Source organism: Oryx dammah, unplaced genomic scaffold (assembly GCF_014754425.2).
Source record: "Oryx dammah isolate SB20612 unplaced genomic scaffold, SCBI_Odam_1.1 HiC_scaffold_4, whole genome shotgun sequence".
Classification (NCBI taxonomy): Eukaryota; Metazoa; Chordata; class Mammalia; order Artiodactyla; family Bovidae; genus Oryx; species Oryx dammah.
The window spans coordinates 36,292,355-36,304,352 of NW_024070188.1; the positions used below are offsets into that span (position 1 = coordinate 36,292,355).

At 37.3% G+C, this 11,998-nt stretch overlaps 1 non-coding gene across 1 annotated transcript; it reads right to left on the bottom strand.

Annotated features, from left to right (window-relative positions):
- Window positions 1–1,829: 1,829 nt before the first annotated feature.
- On the bottom strand, window positions 1,830–1,901 carry TRNAW-CCA. Its single transcript has one exon. It is a non-coding gene; the product is annotated as a tRNA-Trp (tRNA).
- Window positions 1,902–11,998: the final 10,097 nt, after the last annotated feature.

An 11,998-nucleotide genomic window follows, 5' to 3' on the forward strand; every position in this document is an offset into this window, starting at 1 on the left:
TTAATCATTTGGCAAAAAAAAAAAAATCATGTTGATCAAAGAGGAAAGAGTACAGAGTAGCTTCAAACTCAAAAAACTTTTGAAATTTCTAGGACCACCTTTGGAAATTATCAGTGAAATTGAATAAAGTGGGTGGATAGGAAAGAGATCGTAGTTTGTAATCAAATACAAGTCTAGTTACTGCATATATTTCCTAATGGACAGAATTTAGCTTTTACTTAAGGTGTGAAATAACTTTATACGTGTTTTTAAGAAAATTTCTTAAGAAGCAGGTGGATCTATATAATTATATAAAACAGAGGCTTTCCATCTCCTGAATTTTCCTTATCATTACAAAATTACACATGGCCATCTTATAATATTTCAGAAATTACTATAGATAAGTAGGGAGAAAAAATAATACATGAATATGACAAATAGGGTTATTCCATAGCAGATTCAAATAAACATTGAAATGTTTTTCTTATTCATCATTCTTATCAAGTAGGTTATAAAAAGTTATTTGCACAGCCTAAAAATAGAAAATTTGTAGAAACTGAATCTTACAGAAATTTATTAAACTTTTCATTATGTAAATCGAAGAAGCAGAGCACCCACAGCTTTGACAAATGAAGATTAAGTACCCTATTTGTTTTGGTTAGTTCAGTCCCTTTCACAAGTCACAGTCCTACAAGTGAGAAGGGCCCCATTCCAGGTGAAAAAACAGACATTTTTAAGCCCAGAACAAGCTAATCTGCCCATCTAAACAACCTTGCCTCACAGAGGAAGATCAAAGACACAAAGGGATCCCTAAATCTAGGCTATGAGGACCTGTGTTACTTCAGGCACATTTGAGGAAGTCAGGGACTTAAATCTTCTGAGACTGTAGAAATAGTTCACAATCTTCTCTGTGCATAACTAGAAATTATATTTAATTACTTTATGATAAAATACTCAAGGCTCAGCACCTTAGAAATGTGATGCTCTAGTTTACAAGTATTGTGCCATGGAAAATAAATATAACAGAAAAAAATCTTCAGAATGACTAACATTGTTTATTTAGGAGCCACTAAAAAGTAGTTTTCCCTACCAAGTGAAATCTACCTCATCATACAAAAAATCAGTAATCTTACATAAAAAGCCATCATAATTCCCAAAGTCCTATAATATGAATTTTAAAGGTAGAAAAATTATATTATTAAAGTTTATGAATATTAATGTAGAGAAACATTTCAAATGTCAAACGAGAATAGCATTAATTCTAAAACAGAGATTGCTTATAACCTTGTAATTACAATGTATTGTTCACTTTTTCTCAATCTATAATCCTGGAAAGCAAAGTTCTTGGTTGTTTTCTTTTAGAAGTTCAAGTCAATAAAATTGTTTTATGGTGACCTTTTAGAGTAATATTTATTTTTGATACAGTAATCTTTTTAAATTTAAAATACAGGAAAATGTAAAGAAGGCAAAAATCATCTATAATAAGTCAAGTAAAGACAGCCCCTCTTTACATTCCAGTACTGACTATGCCACTTGATTGCTGTCTTATTTTTTAACAACATATCATCAGTATTTTCTTGTGAGATGTATCATAATTTAGCTATTATAAGTAACATTTTAATTTGAATATGTTTTTAATTAAAGTTTTGACTGTATCCTGAGAATCTCCTTAGGAATGAGTTGTAATAATGAGAGATTGATATAGATGGTGCTGTGTGTGTTGGTGAAGTCGTTCAGTCATGTCCGACTCTTTGCGACCCCATGGACTGTAGCCTACCAGGCTTCTCTGTCCATGGGATTCTCCAGGCAAGAATACTGGAGTGGGTTACCATTTCCTTCTCCAGGAGAGCTTCCCAACCCAGGGATCGAACCCGGGTCTCCTACATTGGAGGCAGACGCTTTAACCTCTGAGCCACCAGGGAAGCCCCAGATGGTGGTTAATGTTCTCAAAAGAAATATGCCTTGTTGCTTAAAAAATATTTTTTCTGTGGTTTTAGATGTTAAAATTCATAGAAAAAGAAAAGTATACTCAAAATACAGAACAGCCACCATAAGAACAAAGTTTACAGAGTAATTAGTAGCTGAAAATCACTTTTATTTAAAATTTACTTCCGTATTTTGTGTATTGGCTATCTTTCACAGTGGGCTACCCTGGTGGCTCAAATGGTAAAGAATCTGCCTGCTATGCAGAAGACCTGGGCTCTATCCCTGGGTTGGGAAGATCCCCTGGAGCAGGGCATGGCAATCCACTCCAGTATTCTTGCCTGGAGAATCCCCATGGACAGAAGAGCCTGGTAGGCTATAGTCCATGGGGTTGCAGAGTCAGACATAACTGGGTGATTAAGCCCAGAGACCCCTGACAAAGAAAAACCACACTGGAAGGGGTTAAACAGGCAAGGAAGATTTTATTCAAGACTAATGCAATATGGATAAGAGGTTGCATTCAATGTCCCTGGACCAAAGTTAGGAGAGTTTTTAAGTGCTGGGGTGAGCTAGTGGAAAAGTACTGAAGGACATTGGGGTGAGGTGGTCAATAAGATTAAGCCATCTGTGTCTGCCAGTTGGTACTTATAGAAGTTAGGCTCCTACCTCCCATAGAGACTAAAATCTAGGGAACCATATATTTTTTATAATTTCATTTTAGAGGAATGACACAAGGTCCTTGAGAAAAAGAGTCCTGAGTTGTAGATTTCCATCTCAAGAGGGCAGAGAAAGAATTTACAATTACAAGTTTTCTAATATAAGTGCTCTAGGAAAAGGAAGGTCAAGAGCCTGGAGTCAGGAAGAAGTCTATGTAAAATTATGTCAAATTGAGGGGAAACTTAAGACCATCTTGGTCACTATCATCCATGAGGACATTGCCCTATTGTACTGATGGCCGGTTTTATGGACATGAAAACCTAAGAAAAATATATCTATCTTAAGTAATATTGCTTCCTATTAGCTTTTTCTTAATGACTACATAATAAGAAAGGATACTCAATCACTGTTGCTAACTGAATCCTTCTAATGATGTATAAATGCACACAAGTACCAAGCACTCAACCCATTTTTCCTGGTGATCTCAAAAATCTTAGCTGAGTGTGATAAAATTCCCACAGACCATCACTGGCCTGTGATGTGAATGAGAAATAAACATTTAGTGCAGTAAGTTCTAAATCTTTGTGGGGATTTCATTACTCAGTAAATACCTCTCCTAGCCCCCAACTAATTCAGCCTGAAAAAATCAGTAGGAATTCAAAAGGTGAACAAGAGAAGAATAAACCTGCTAAACTTCAAGGCAAACTTTCAAGTAAAATTTTCAACTACAAGTACCATAGTTTATCTCTAAATTTAATTCTTTAACCTAATAATATTCAAAATCTCAAACAAAATGCCTATTTTCAACAGCTGGTAACTAGCCATATCGTAGAGAGTAGATTGCTCTCATGGGCATACCATTCTAGTTAGTTGCTTTTCAGTCACTAAGCTGTGTTCTACTCTTTGCAACCCATGGACTGTAACATGCCAGGTTCCTCTGTACCCCACTATCTCCTGAAGTTTGCTCAGATTCATGTCCACTGAGCGGGTGATGCTATCGAGTCATCTCATCCTCTGTCACCCACTTCTCCTGCCTTCAATCTTTCTCAGCATTAGGATCTTTTTCAATGACACAGCTCTTTGCGTCAGGTGGCCAAATTATTGGAGCTTCAGCTTCAGCATCAGTCTTTCCAATGAACATTCAGGGCTGATTTCCTTTTGGGTTGACTTGTTTTATCTCCTTGCAGAACAAGGGGCTCTCAAAGAGTCTTCTTCAGCACACATTTGAAAAGCATCAATTCTAGTTTAAAACATCAACCATTCTAATCAAAGAAACATAATAACTGCTGTACTGGGACTTCCTTGACAGTCAAGTGGTTAAGATTTCATGCTCCCAATGCAGGAGACATAGGTTGGATCCCTGGTTGGTGAACTAAGATCCTGCATGCTGTGGGCATGGCCAAAATAATAATAAATTTTTTAAAACCCCAAATAATTATTGTATAGAGGAATAAATGTTGAGGGAGGGGAGATAAAACATTCAATTTATGTGTAGAGCCAGTATGTAAGTATATTAGTTGAAATTCCTCTAACTATTTAAGGACTCACTTATGTGAGTAAATTTTTAAAAAATAGGCCGATTAGTGGCAATCAAAGAACAATCAAATTTTAATACTGCTTGAGTTTTCTATAAAAGTGTGGATAAATTCTCCTGAAGTTTTTTGAAAAAATTAGGAACTCTGTCCAAATATCTATTCCTCTAACAGACAATTCTCTCAGAAAATGCCCATCTAACCACACTTTACCAAATAACTCACCCTTTTTCCAAAATTTGACTTTAGCTCTACATAAAATTTATGTAATTATCTGCAGAATTCAGCATTAGTAGAGTAAAAACACACTACCAAAAACTGGGTAGTAGCATACAGACCTAGCCTTTCAGAAAGCCATTCTTTTGTAAATCCTTTGAATGGTTTTTGATATCTTTTCAAAGCATACTTTGATTTATTATTACAACATGGCTTGTGAGAATTAAACCTTACCTTTTTTTTTTTAACTACGGTTTTTAATGATCTGGGAATGGTTATCTGAGATGTCCAAAACCATGGTAACCCCATGTGAAGTATTCATTATACCTCAAACTCAGGTACCCTCATCATCTACTCCCCAAAAGCATTTATTTGGCTACATCCCCATTTTAAAAATGGCAATGCCAATATTCCTATAATAATCATAGATGTATAAAAATGAAATAGTTACATGGATATAAAACTTAAGAGAACTCACATAAATGATTTTTAAAAGCAAAAATGGTATTATCATCCTTCTAGTTATCCTGCCTTTCAATCTCAGGTACTCTGCTATTACCTTCTATGAGAAGGTCAAACTCCAAGGCCTGCTCATTCTGTAGCCATTATGTCCTCTCCCCTGTGCAATCCATATTACTACCAGAGTTATCTCTCTTTAAAAAAAATACAAATTGAAAGCACAGTAAGATATAACCCTACTACTGCTGCTGCTGCTAAGTCACGTCAGTCGTGTCCAACTCTGTGACCCCATAGACGGCAGCCCACCAGGCTCCACTGTCCCTGGGATTCTCCAGGCAAGAACACTGGAGTGGGTTGCCATTTCCTTCTCCAATGCATGAAAGTGAAAAGTGAAAGTGAAGTTGCTCAGTTGTGTCCAACTCTTAGCGAACGCATGGACTGCAGCCCACCAGGCTCCTCTGTCCGTGGGATTTTCCAGGCAAGAGTACTGGAGTGGGGTGCCACTGCCTTCTCCGAAGATATAATTCTAGACTCCTAGAAAGACTAAAAATGAAAAAAACATACCAAATATGTTAATGTCATTGAGAAGCCAAAACTTTACAAAAGCTAGTAGGAGTATAAATTGATGCAAAGTGCTTAGAAGTCAGTTTGTAGTGTGTGGGCATTTCTGGTGGTTCAGATGCTAAAGAATCTACCTGCAATGCCGGAGACCTAGGTTTGATCCCTGGGTTGGGAAGATTCCCCTGGAGAAGGGAATGGCTATCCACTCCAGTATTCTTGCCTAGGGAGTACCATGGACAGTGGGCTACAGTACATGGGGTTGCAGCGAGTCAGACACAACTGAGCGACTAACACACACACAGACTTGTGGTGTGTACTACAGCTGAGCTGGTGCACACCCAGCCAGTTCACACCCAAGGATATTCCGCAAGTGGCAGGGAATGTGTTCACAATGTAACTTTCTTTGTTCTCTGAGAAAAGAATTAACAGAACAGAGGTAGCCATTCTTAACTCGACTACCAAAAGGATATATGCATGTACTTTTTATTTCTTTAACACAGTCATGACCGTAATACAATTAATAAAATATTATGGTTAGATTCACCTATAATAAACTGTATTAAATATGCAACAAATTATATACATTCAATTTAATGTAACAACAAGAGTATTAGCCAGTAACTGTCTTTTAGTGCCCTCTGTACTTCCTGCTGGCTTTTTTCAGTTGTTCAGGCCATTATGACCACATTGCTTGTGTCCACCATCCTATTTTACTACTTTCGTCGGTGTTGGGTTTTTCTTTCTTGCCTGCAATTCAACTATTTACCGGTTGTTTTGTACAGTTTCCTTTTACACCAACATAACTTATTTGTACATTAAGGTACACTATAAAGTTAAAGTGGCTATTTATTTTTGTTGGAAAATTTAAAAATAATTTCAAAAGTAATGCCACATTCAGACAAAAACTAATAAAGTAAATATTATACTGTAAGCAAAACTTTTATTTCTACTTCGAATAGATTAAAAGCTAGCTTGTTTGCAAATAAGAATCAGTATTTGTCATCATTTTGATTGTTGTAGCTTCTATTACTTTATTCATGTGACTATAAAAATTATTCTTATGAAAATCTTTTAGCATTTAGACTTAGCTCTAATCCTCATAAAATAAAGTGAATCAATATACAGAAGATTGCCACCCCAGAGGCAGATGTCTATCAATAATCTATTTGTCTTTTTTCATTTTTAACATGAAGCACAAAGCACCTTTCATAGCTGGAATAATTTTCATTTTCACTGTCATAATATACTCATTAGTTCAAACTACTTGTGTTGAGAGTCAGTTGAACCAGGGGGTGATGGAAAAGAAAACAAGTTGAACAGTGTTACATGTTACATATCAATTCCCCTAATTGTGACAGGAAATCAAATAACATATGCTTTATTGTGGGGGGATAATCCAGGATAATTTTTTTTGTCAACACATCTACTGCAAAAAATGGATTTCAGTTATAGTGTTTTATCTGACTGCTTTTGTTTGTAATGAATCATTTTGAAAGTGTCATGACATTTTGCTCTGTCAGATAATCAATCTGTACTTTTCCTTTTAATACTGATTGCAACTCAGTGATCATGTCATGGCTAATAAAGGATATTGTAACAAAAAGTGTGGGCTATGGGAAGATTGTGTAACTGCATGTTGGAGCTCAGAGCCTAGTTCAGCAGGCTTCTCTCAGGCCACCTTTGTGCACCTGCACGGTGCTGAGGCTACAAGAGAAAAATGAAAGAGAAAAAACAAGTTTCTGTTCTTAAAGAACTGACCATCTAGGTAAAGAATAATGATGAATTACAAAGCAATGAAATGTTCTCTAAGAATTACCTGCTGCAGGACCCCACAGCAAAGAGTGACTAACCTGGGAGATTTGAGAACTCACTGGAAAATCTATGTGGTGATTCCTACTGGATGCTCAAGCTTCTTTGGGCTAGATCCTGAGACAGGAATGAAAATTCCAGGCAGAAGGAAGATAGATTAGACCCCCAAAATGGACTCTCTAGGGAAGAAGACCGTTATCTTGTTCTAACACCAAGGAATCCCACAAAAGAGAAGACTCTTTTCAGTTTGTAAATCAAATTACTCCAGTAATTCTTCATTTATTCGGATTGGACAATTCTGAAGGAATTTATCTCATGCCAGAAAACTTAATGTATTATTAAAGCCATTAAGGCAAGGCGTTTAAGCCGAACAATTGCAAAGTGTGTCTGTCGATGCATTTTGAAAGCAGCTAAAGGGCCTTTTTCTCTGGGTTTGATAATCCAATTAAAGTCTACAGAGTTAGACCCTATGGAAGGAAAAAGTACTTTATTCTTTTTGTTGCAATTTTTTTTTCTTTTGTTCCATACTGATATTTCAAGTCCATTTATGTTGCATGTAGGATGGGCTTAAGTCTCTTCAGCTGCTTGGCCTAAGAGTGAGATGAGGGTGAAAGAGTCGGGGTAGGGACAGGAAGCTTTCTCCATTATCATTTCATTATTTTTATTTAGGATGGATTATTTCTTTTTAAAACAAAGCAGTATATGTTACTAAGAGTGAGTTGTCAGTAATCTTCCATGGTTTGGGTTCAGATTAGCATATTGTCGAATCCTTAGTGTATCATGGCTGATGACATCTCCCCCTATGAGATTCCAGTGATGACTACAATATGTTTGGCATGTGATGTTGTATAAAATTAGTATAATAAGGGACCAGGTTATTTACCCAATATGGTGTACTCAGAACATTTCTTTGTTGCTCTTAAATCTAAAGGTGTTTTTAAAACCAGAAATCAGAATGTTCATGATGATAAATTTTTAGTAGTTTTTAACATATGTTCACAAAGAAAATATCCCATTATCTAACACAATATCTCCTCTTCCTGGGAATCCTTATGTAGGAGATACATGTGGGGTTGTGCAAGCCAGTACACCAGATAGCACCTGTGGTATCATCTTCTTGACTGGAAGTGGAAACACTCTCACCTGAGTCCCATAACCAGCTGCAACAATATCTCATATCACTGTGTCCCCTATTTTGTCTCACTGCTCTTCTTTCTGTCTCTCAAACACAGAGTAATTCCTACCTCAGGACGCTTGTACTGCTGTTTTCCTCTACCTAGAATAACCTAATAATCTTTCATTAGGTCTGTGTGTGTGTGTCTGTGTGGGTGTGTATGTGTGTGTGTATGTGTGTAAGGCAGCTCCTCCTGGAACTTATTTGCCATATGGGGCAAAGTCAACAGCCCCAGGAAAGGTCTCAGCCAACAACCAGCATCAACTGCCAGATATGAGAGCAAGCCTCCAGATGATCATGCTTCCCAGCCTTTGAGCCACTCCAGCTGATTCCAATTTGAGCAGAGCTAAACTATCTCTGCCAACCCCCGCCCCAACTGTGAGCAAAATATATGCTGCAATCATATTGCTGCTGCTGCTGCTAAGTCGCTTCAGTTGTGTCCGACTCTGTGCGACGCCATAGACGGCAGCCCACCAGGATCCCCTGTCCCTGGGATTCTCCAGGCAAGAACACTGGAGGTGGTTGCCATTTCCTTCTCCAATGCATGAAAGTGAAAAGTCAAAGTGAAGTCGCTCAGCCGTGTCCGACTCTTAGCAACCCCATGGACTGCAGCCCACCAGGCTCCTCCGTCCATGGGATTTTCCAGGCAAGAGTACTGGAATGGGATGTCATTGCCTTCTCCGCAATCATATTAGGCCACAAAATTCTGAAGGCATAGTAACTAGAACAGATCTTTGGTACACACTGTATAGAATATATGTATACACACACATATATGTATGTACCACATATGCAAGTACCACATATGTACTACATACCACGGTATGCAAGACACACACAGTTATAAGGACGTGTGTATGAAATAATTATACTGCACAAGAAGTACTTGTTTTCATGCTTTCATAAACAATACTGTTTTTTTCCCATCAATATTCGTATATTCACACATTTTCCCTCTCCAGAGTTCTGTATTTTTTCCTGTGGCTCCATGTTTCCATTTATGATTATTTTCTTTGCTTAAAGAATATTTTTTTAGTGTTCTCTAGCTTGGGTTTGCTGGTGACGACTTTTGTCACTTTTTGTTGAAAATGTCTTAATTTTGCTTATTTTTTGAAGGATATTTCATTGAGTAGAGAATTATAGACTGGAAATTATTTTCTCTTGGCACTTTGAAGAGACCATTCCATTTTTAGTCTAATTATCGCTGTGTTGAAGATATTATGTCTTTTTTCTCTAACTGGTTACAATATTGCCTCTGGTTTTTCAGCAGTTTGATTACATCATCTCTAAGTACAGTTGTCTTTGTATTCATCCAGCTTAGGGTTGATTGTGGCTTCTTAAATGTACTTTAAATCTTTTTTAGCAATTATCTGTTCAAATGTAATTTTTGTCAAATCCTGTCCCTCTCTGCTCATTCTGGGACTAAAATTACATATATTGAAAATTTTCAACATGTTTCATATAACATATGTGTTCTATGTTTTCCATCCTTCCACCTTTCTATGCTTCAGTCTGAATATTTCCTTCTTATCTATCTTCCAGTTAATCAGTTCTCTCTTCTGCTGTGAGTAATCTGATATTAAACCATTCTTCGAATTCTTAATTTCAGTTATTGCCTTTTCAGACAAAAATTTCTAGAAATTCTACCAATTATTTTTCTTATAATTTCTACTTCATCAAAATACTTGTATTTTTAACTTATAAAACACATTAATCGTATTACTGTAAATTCCAAGTTTGATAATATAATTTCAATATTTGAACCTTCTATAGGTATGTTTTGTTGTACAGGATTTTTTCTCTTGGCTTTCATTCAGTTCTTATCTTTCTATACATCTAATTACTTTAGACTGAATGCTAAATATTGTGAAATCTCTGAATAATGTTATCTTTCATCAGAGAAGATTTACAATTGTTTTGGGCACACAACTTGGCTAGTAAGAGATCACAATAATGTAATCAGGCATTGAGCTAATTCAAAACTGGGCCTCCATTATTTTGAGGGGTGGTTTATTACAGCATAGCCTTTCTCCTAGGTATCAGCCCTTCAGGGTTCCAACTAAAAACTTCCAACTAAGAGGTGCTTAGCAGGGCCTGTCTACTTCAGAGAGGTCCAAACACTAGCAACACCCAGAGGCTGCTAAAATCTTAGCTCAATTTATCCTCTAAGCCGAGGTTTTAACTTCAGTTTCTCAGCTGCCACTTATGAATCAGCAAATGCCTCAAGAAGAAAACTAATGCCAAATATTGGACTCATTTATAGGTATTTCCTTACATATCTTCACTATCTTGCTATCTCTCTAATGCCATTAAATATACTGCTTTTATTTATTCCAGCTTTATAGTTATTCCCAGTGGGAGGGGTGGTAGAAAACAAATTCATTACTGAAAATTGATCTCTAGGTGGTTTGTTCTTAAACATTGCTGCTGCTGCTGCTGCTGCTAAGTCGCTTCAGTCGTGTCCAACTCTGTGCGACGCCATAGACGGCAGCCCACCAGGCTCCCCCATCCCTGGGATTCTCCAGGCAAGAACACTGGAGTGGGTTGCCATTTCCTTCTCCAATGCATGAAAGTGAAAAGTGAAAATGAAGTCGCTCAGTGTCTGACCCTCAGTGACCCCTTGGACTGCAGCCCTCCAGGCTCCTCCATCCACGTGACTTTCCAGGCAAGAGTACTTTAGATGACTGCAAAAATGTTACTTTGTTCAGAGAGGACTTATTTCACCATGGATTAATGAAATTATCCCCATTCCCATTTCTTTACTTTCCTTCATATTATCTTTATTTCCTTTATAGCATTTTCCACAATCTGAAATTGTCCTTTTATTATTAATGATTTTTAAGTGATGTATTTCTCCCAACTAGAACACAAATTCCGTAATAACAGAAAATGAGTTTATTACTATCTTCCAATGCCCAGCACTGTGCCTAAAACACTGAATAAATATTATTTGAATGAGTAAATAATTGAATAAATAGCTGATAATCAGCCAGGAGATTCACAAGTTGCTTTCTACAGAGTTAACTAAATAAAAACTAAAATGTCATGGTAACATTTTATTGATAGATGCAGTTTTACCTATTTTTTTAATTAACTCAAAGAATAAAAATGTTACTCAATCTGGGGTTGATAAAATTGAGAGAAATTATATCTGGATTATCTGGATTCTGTGACAGAATTCTGATACATGGTTGATATCAACAATGTCAACCATGTAACAGGTAATATTTACTACTCTCCCAGATGGTACAAGACTAGTGCAGGACACGCAAGAGATGCAGTTTCAGTCCCTAGGTAGGGAAGGTCCCCTGGAGGAGGCAATGGCAACCCACTCCAGTATTCTTGCCTGGAGAATTCCTTAGACAGAGGAGCCTAGCAGGCTACAGTCCATGGGGTCACAAAGAGTCAGACACGACTGACCATGTACATGCCACACACAATTGTTTCAATTCAGTTCAGTTCAGTTCAGTTGCTCAGTCATGTCCGACTCTCTGCAACCGCATGAATAGCAGCACGCCAGGCCTCCCTGTCCATTATCAACTCCCGGAGTTCACTCAGACTCACGTCCATCGAGTCAGTGATTCCATCCAGCCATCTCATCCTCTGTCCTCCCCTTCTCCTCCTGCCCCCAATCCCTCCCAGCATCAGAGTCTTTTCCAATGAGTCAACTCTTTGCATGAGGTGGCCA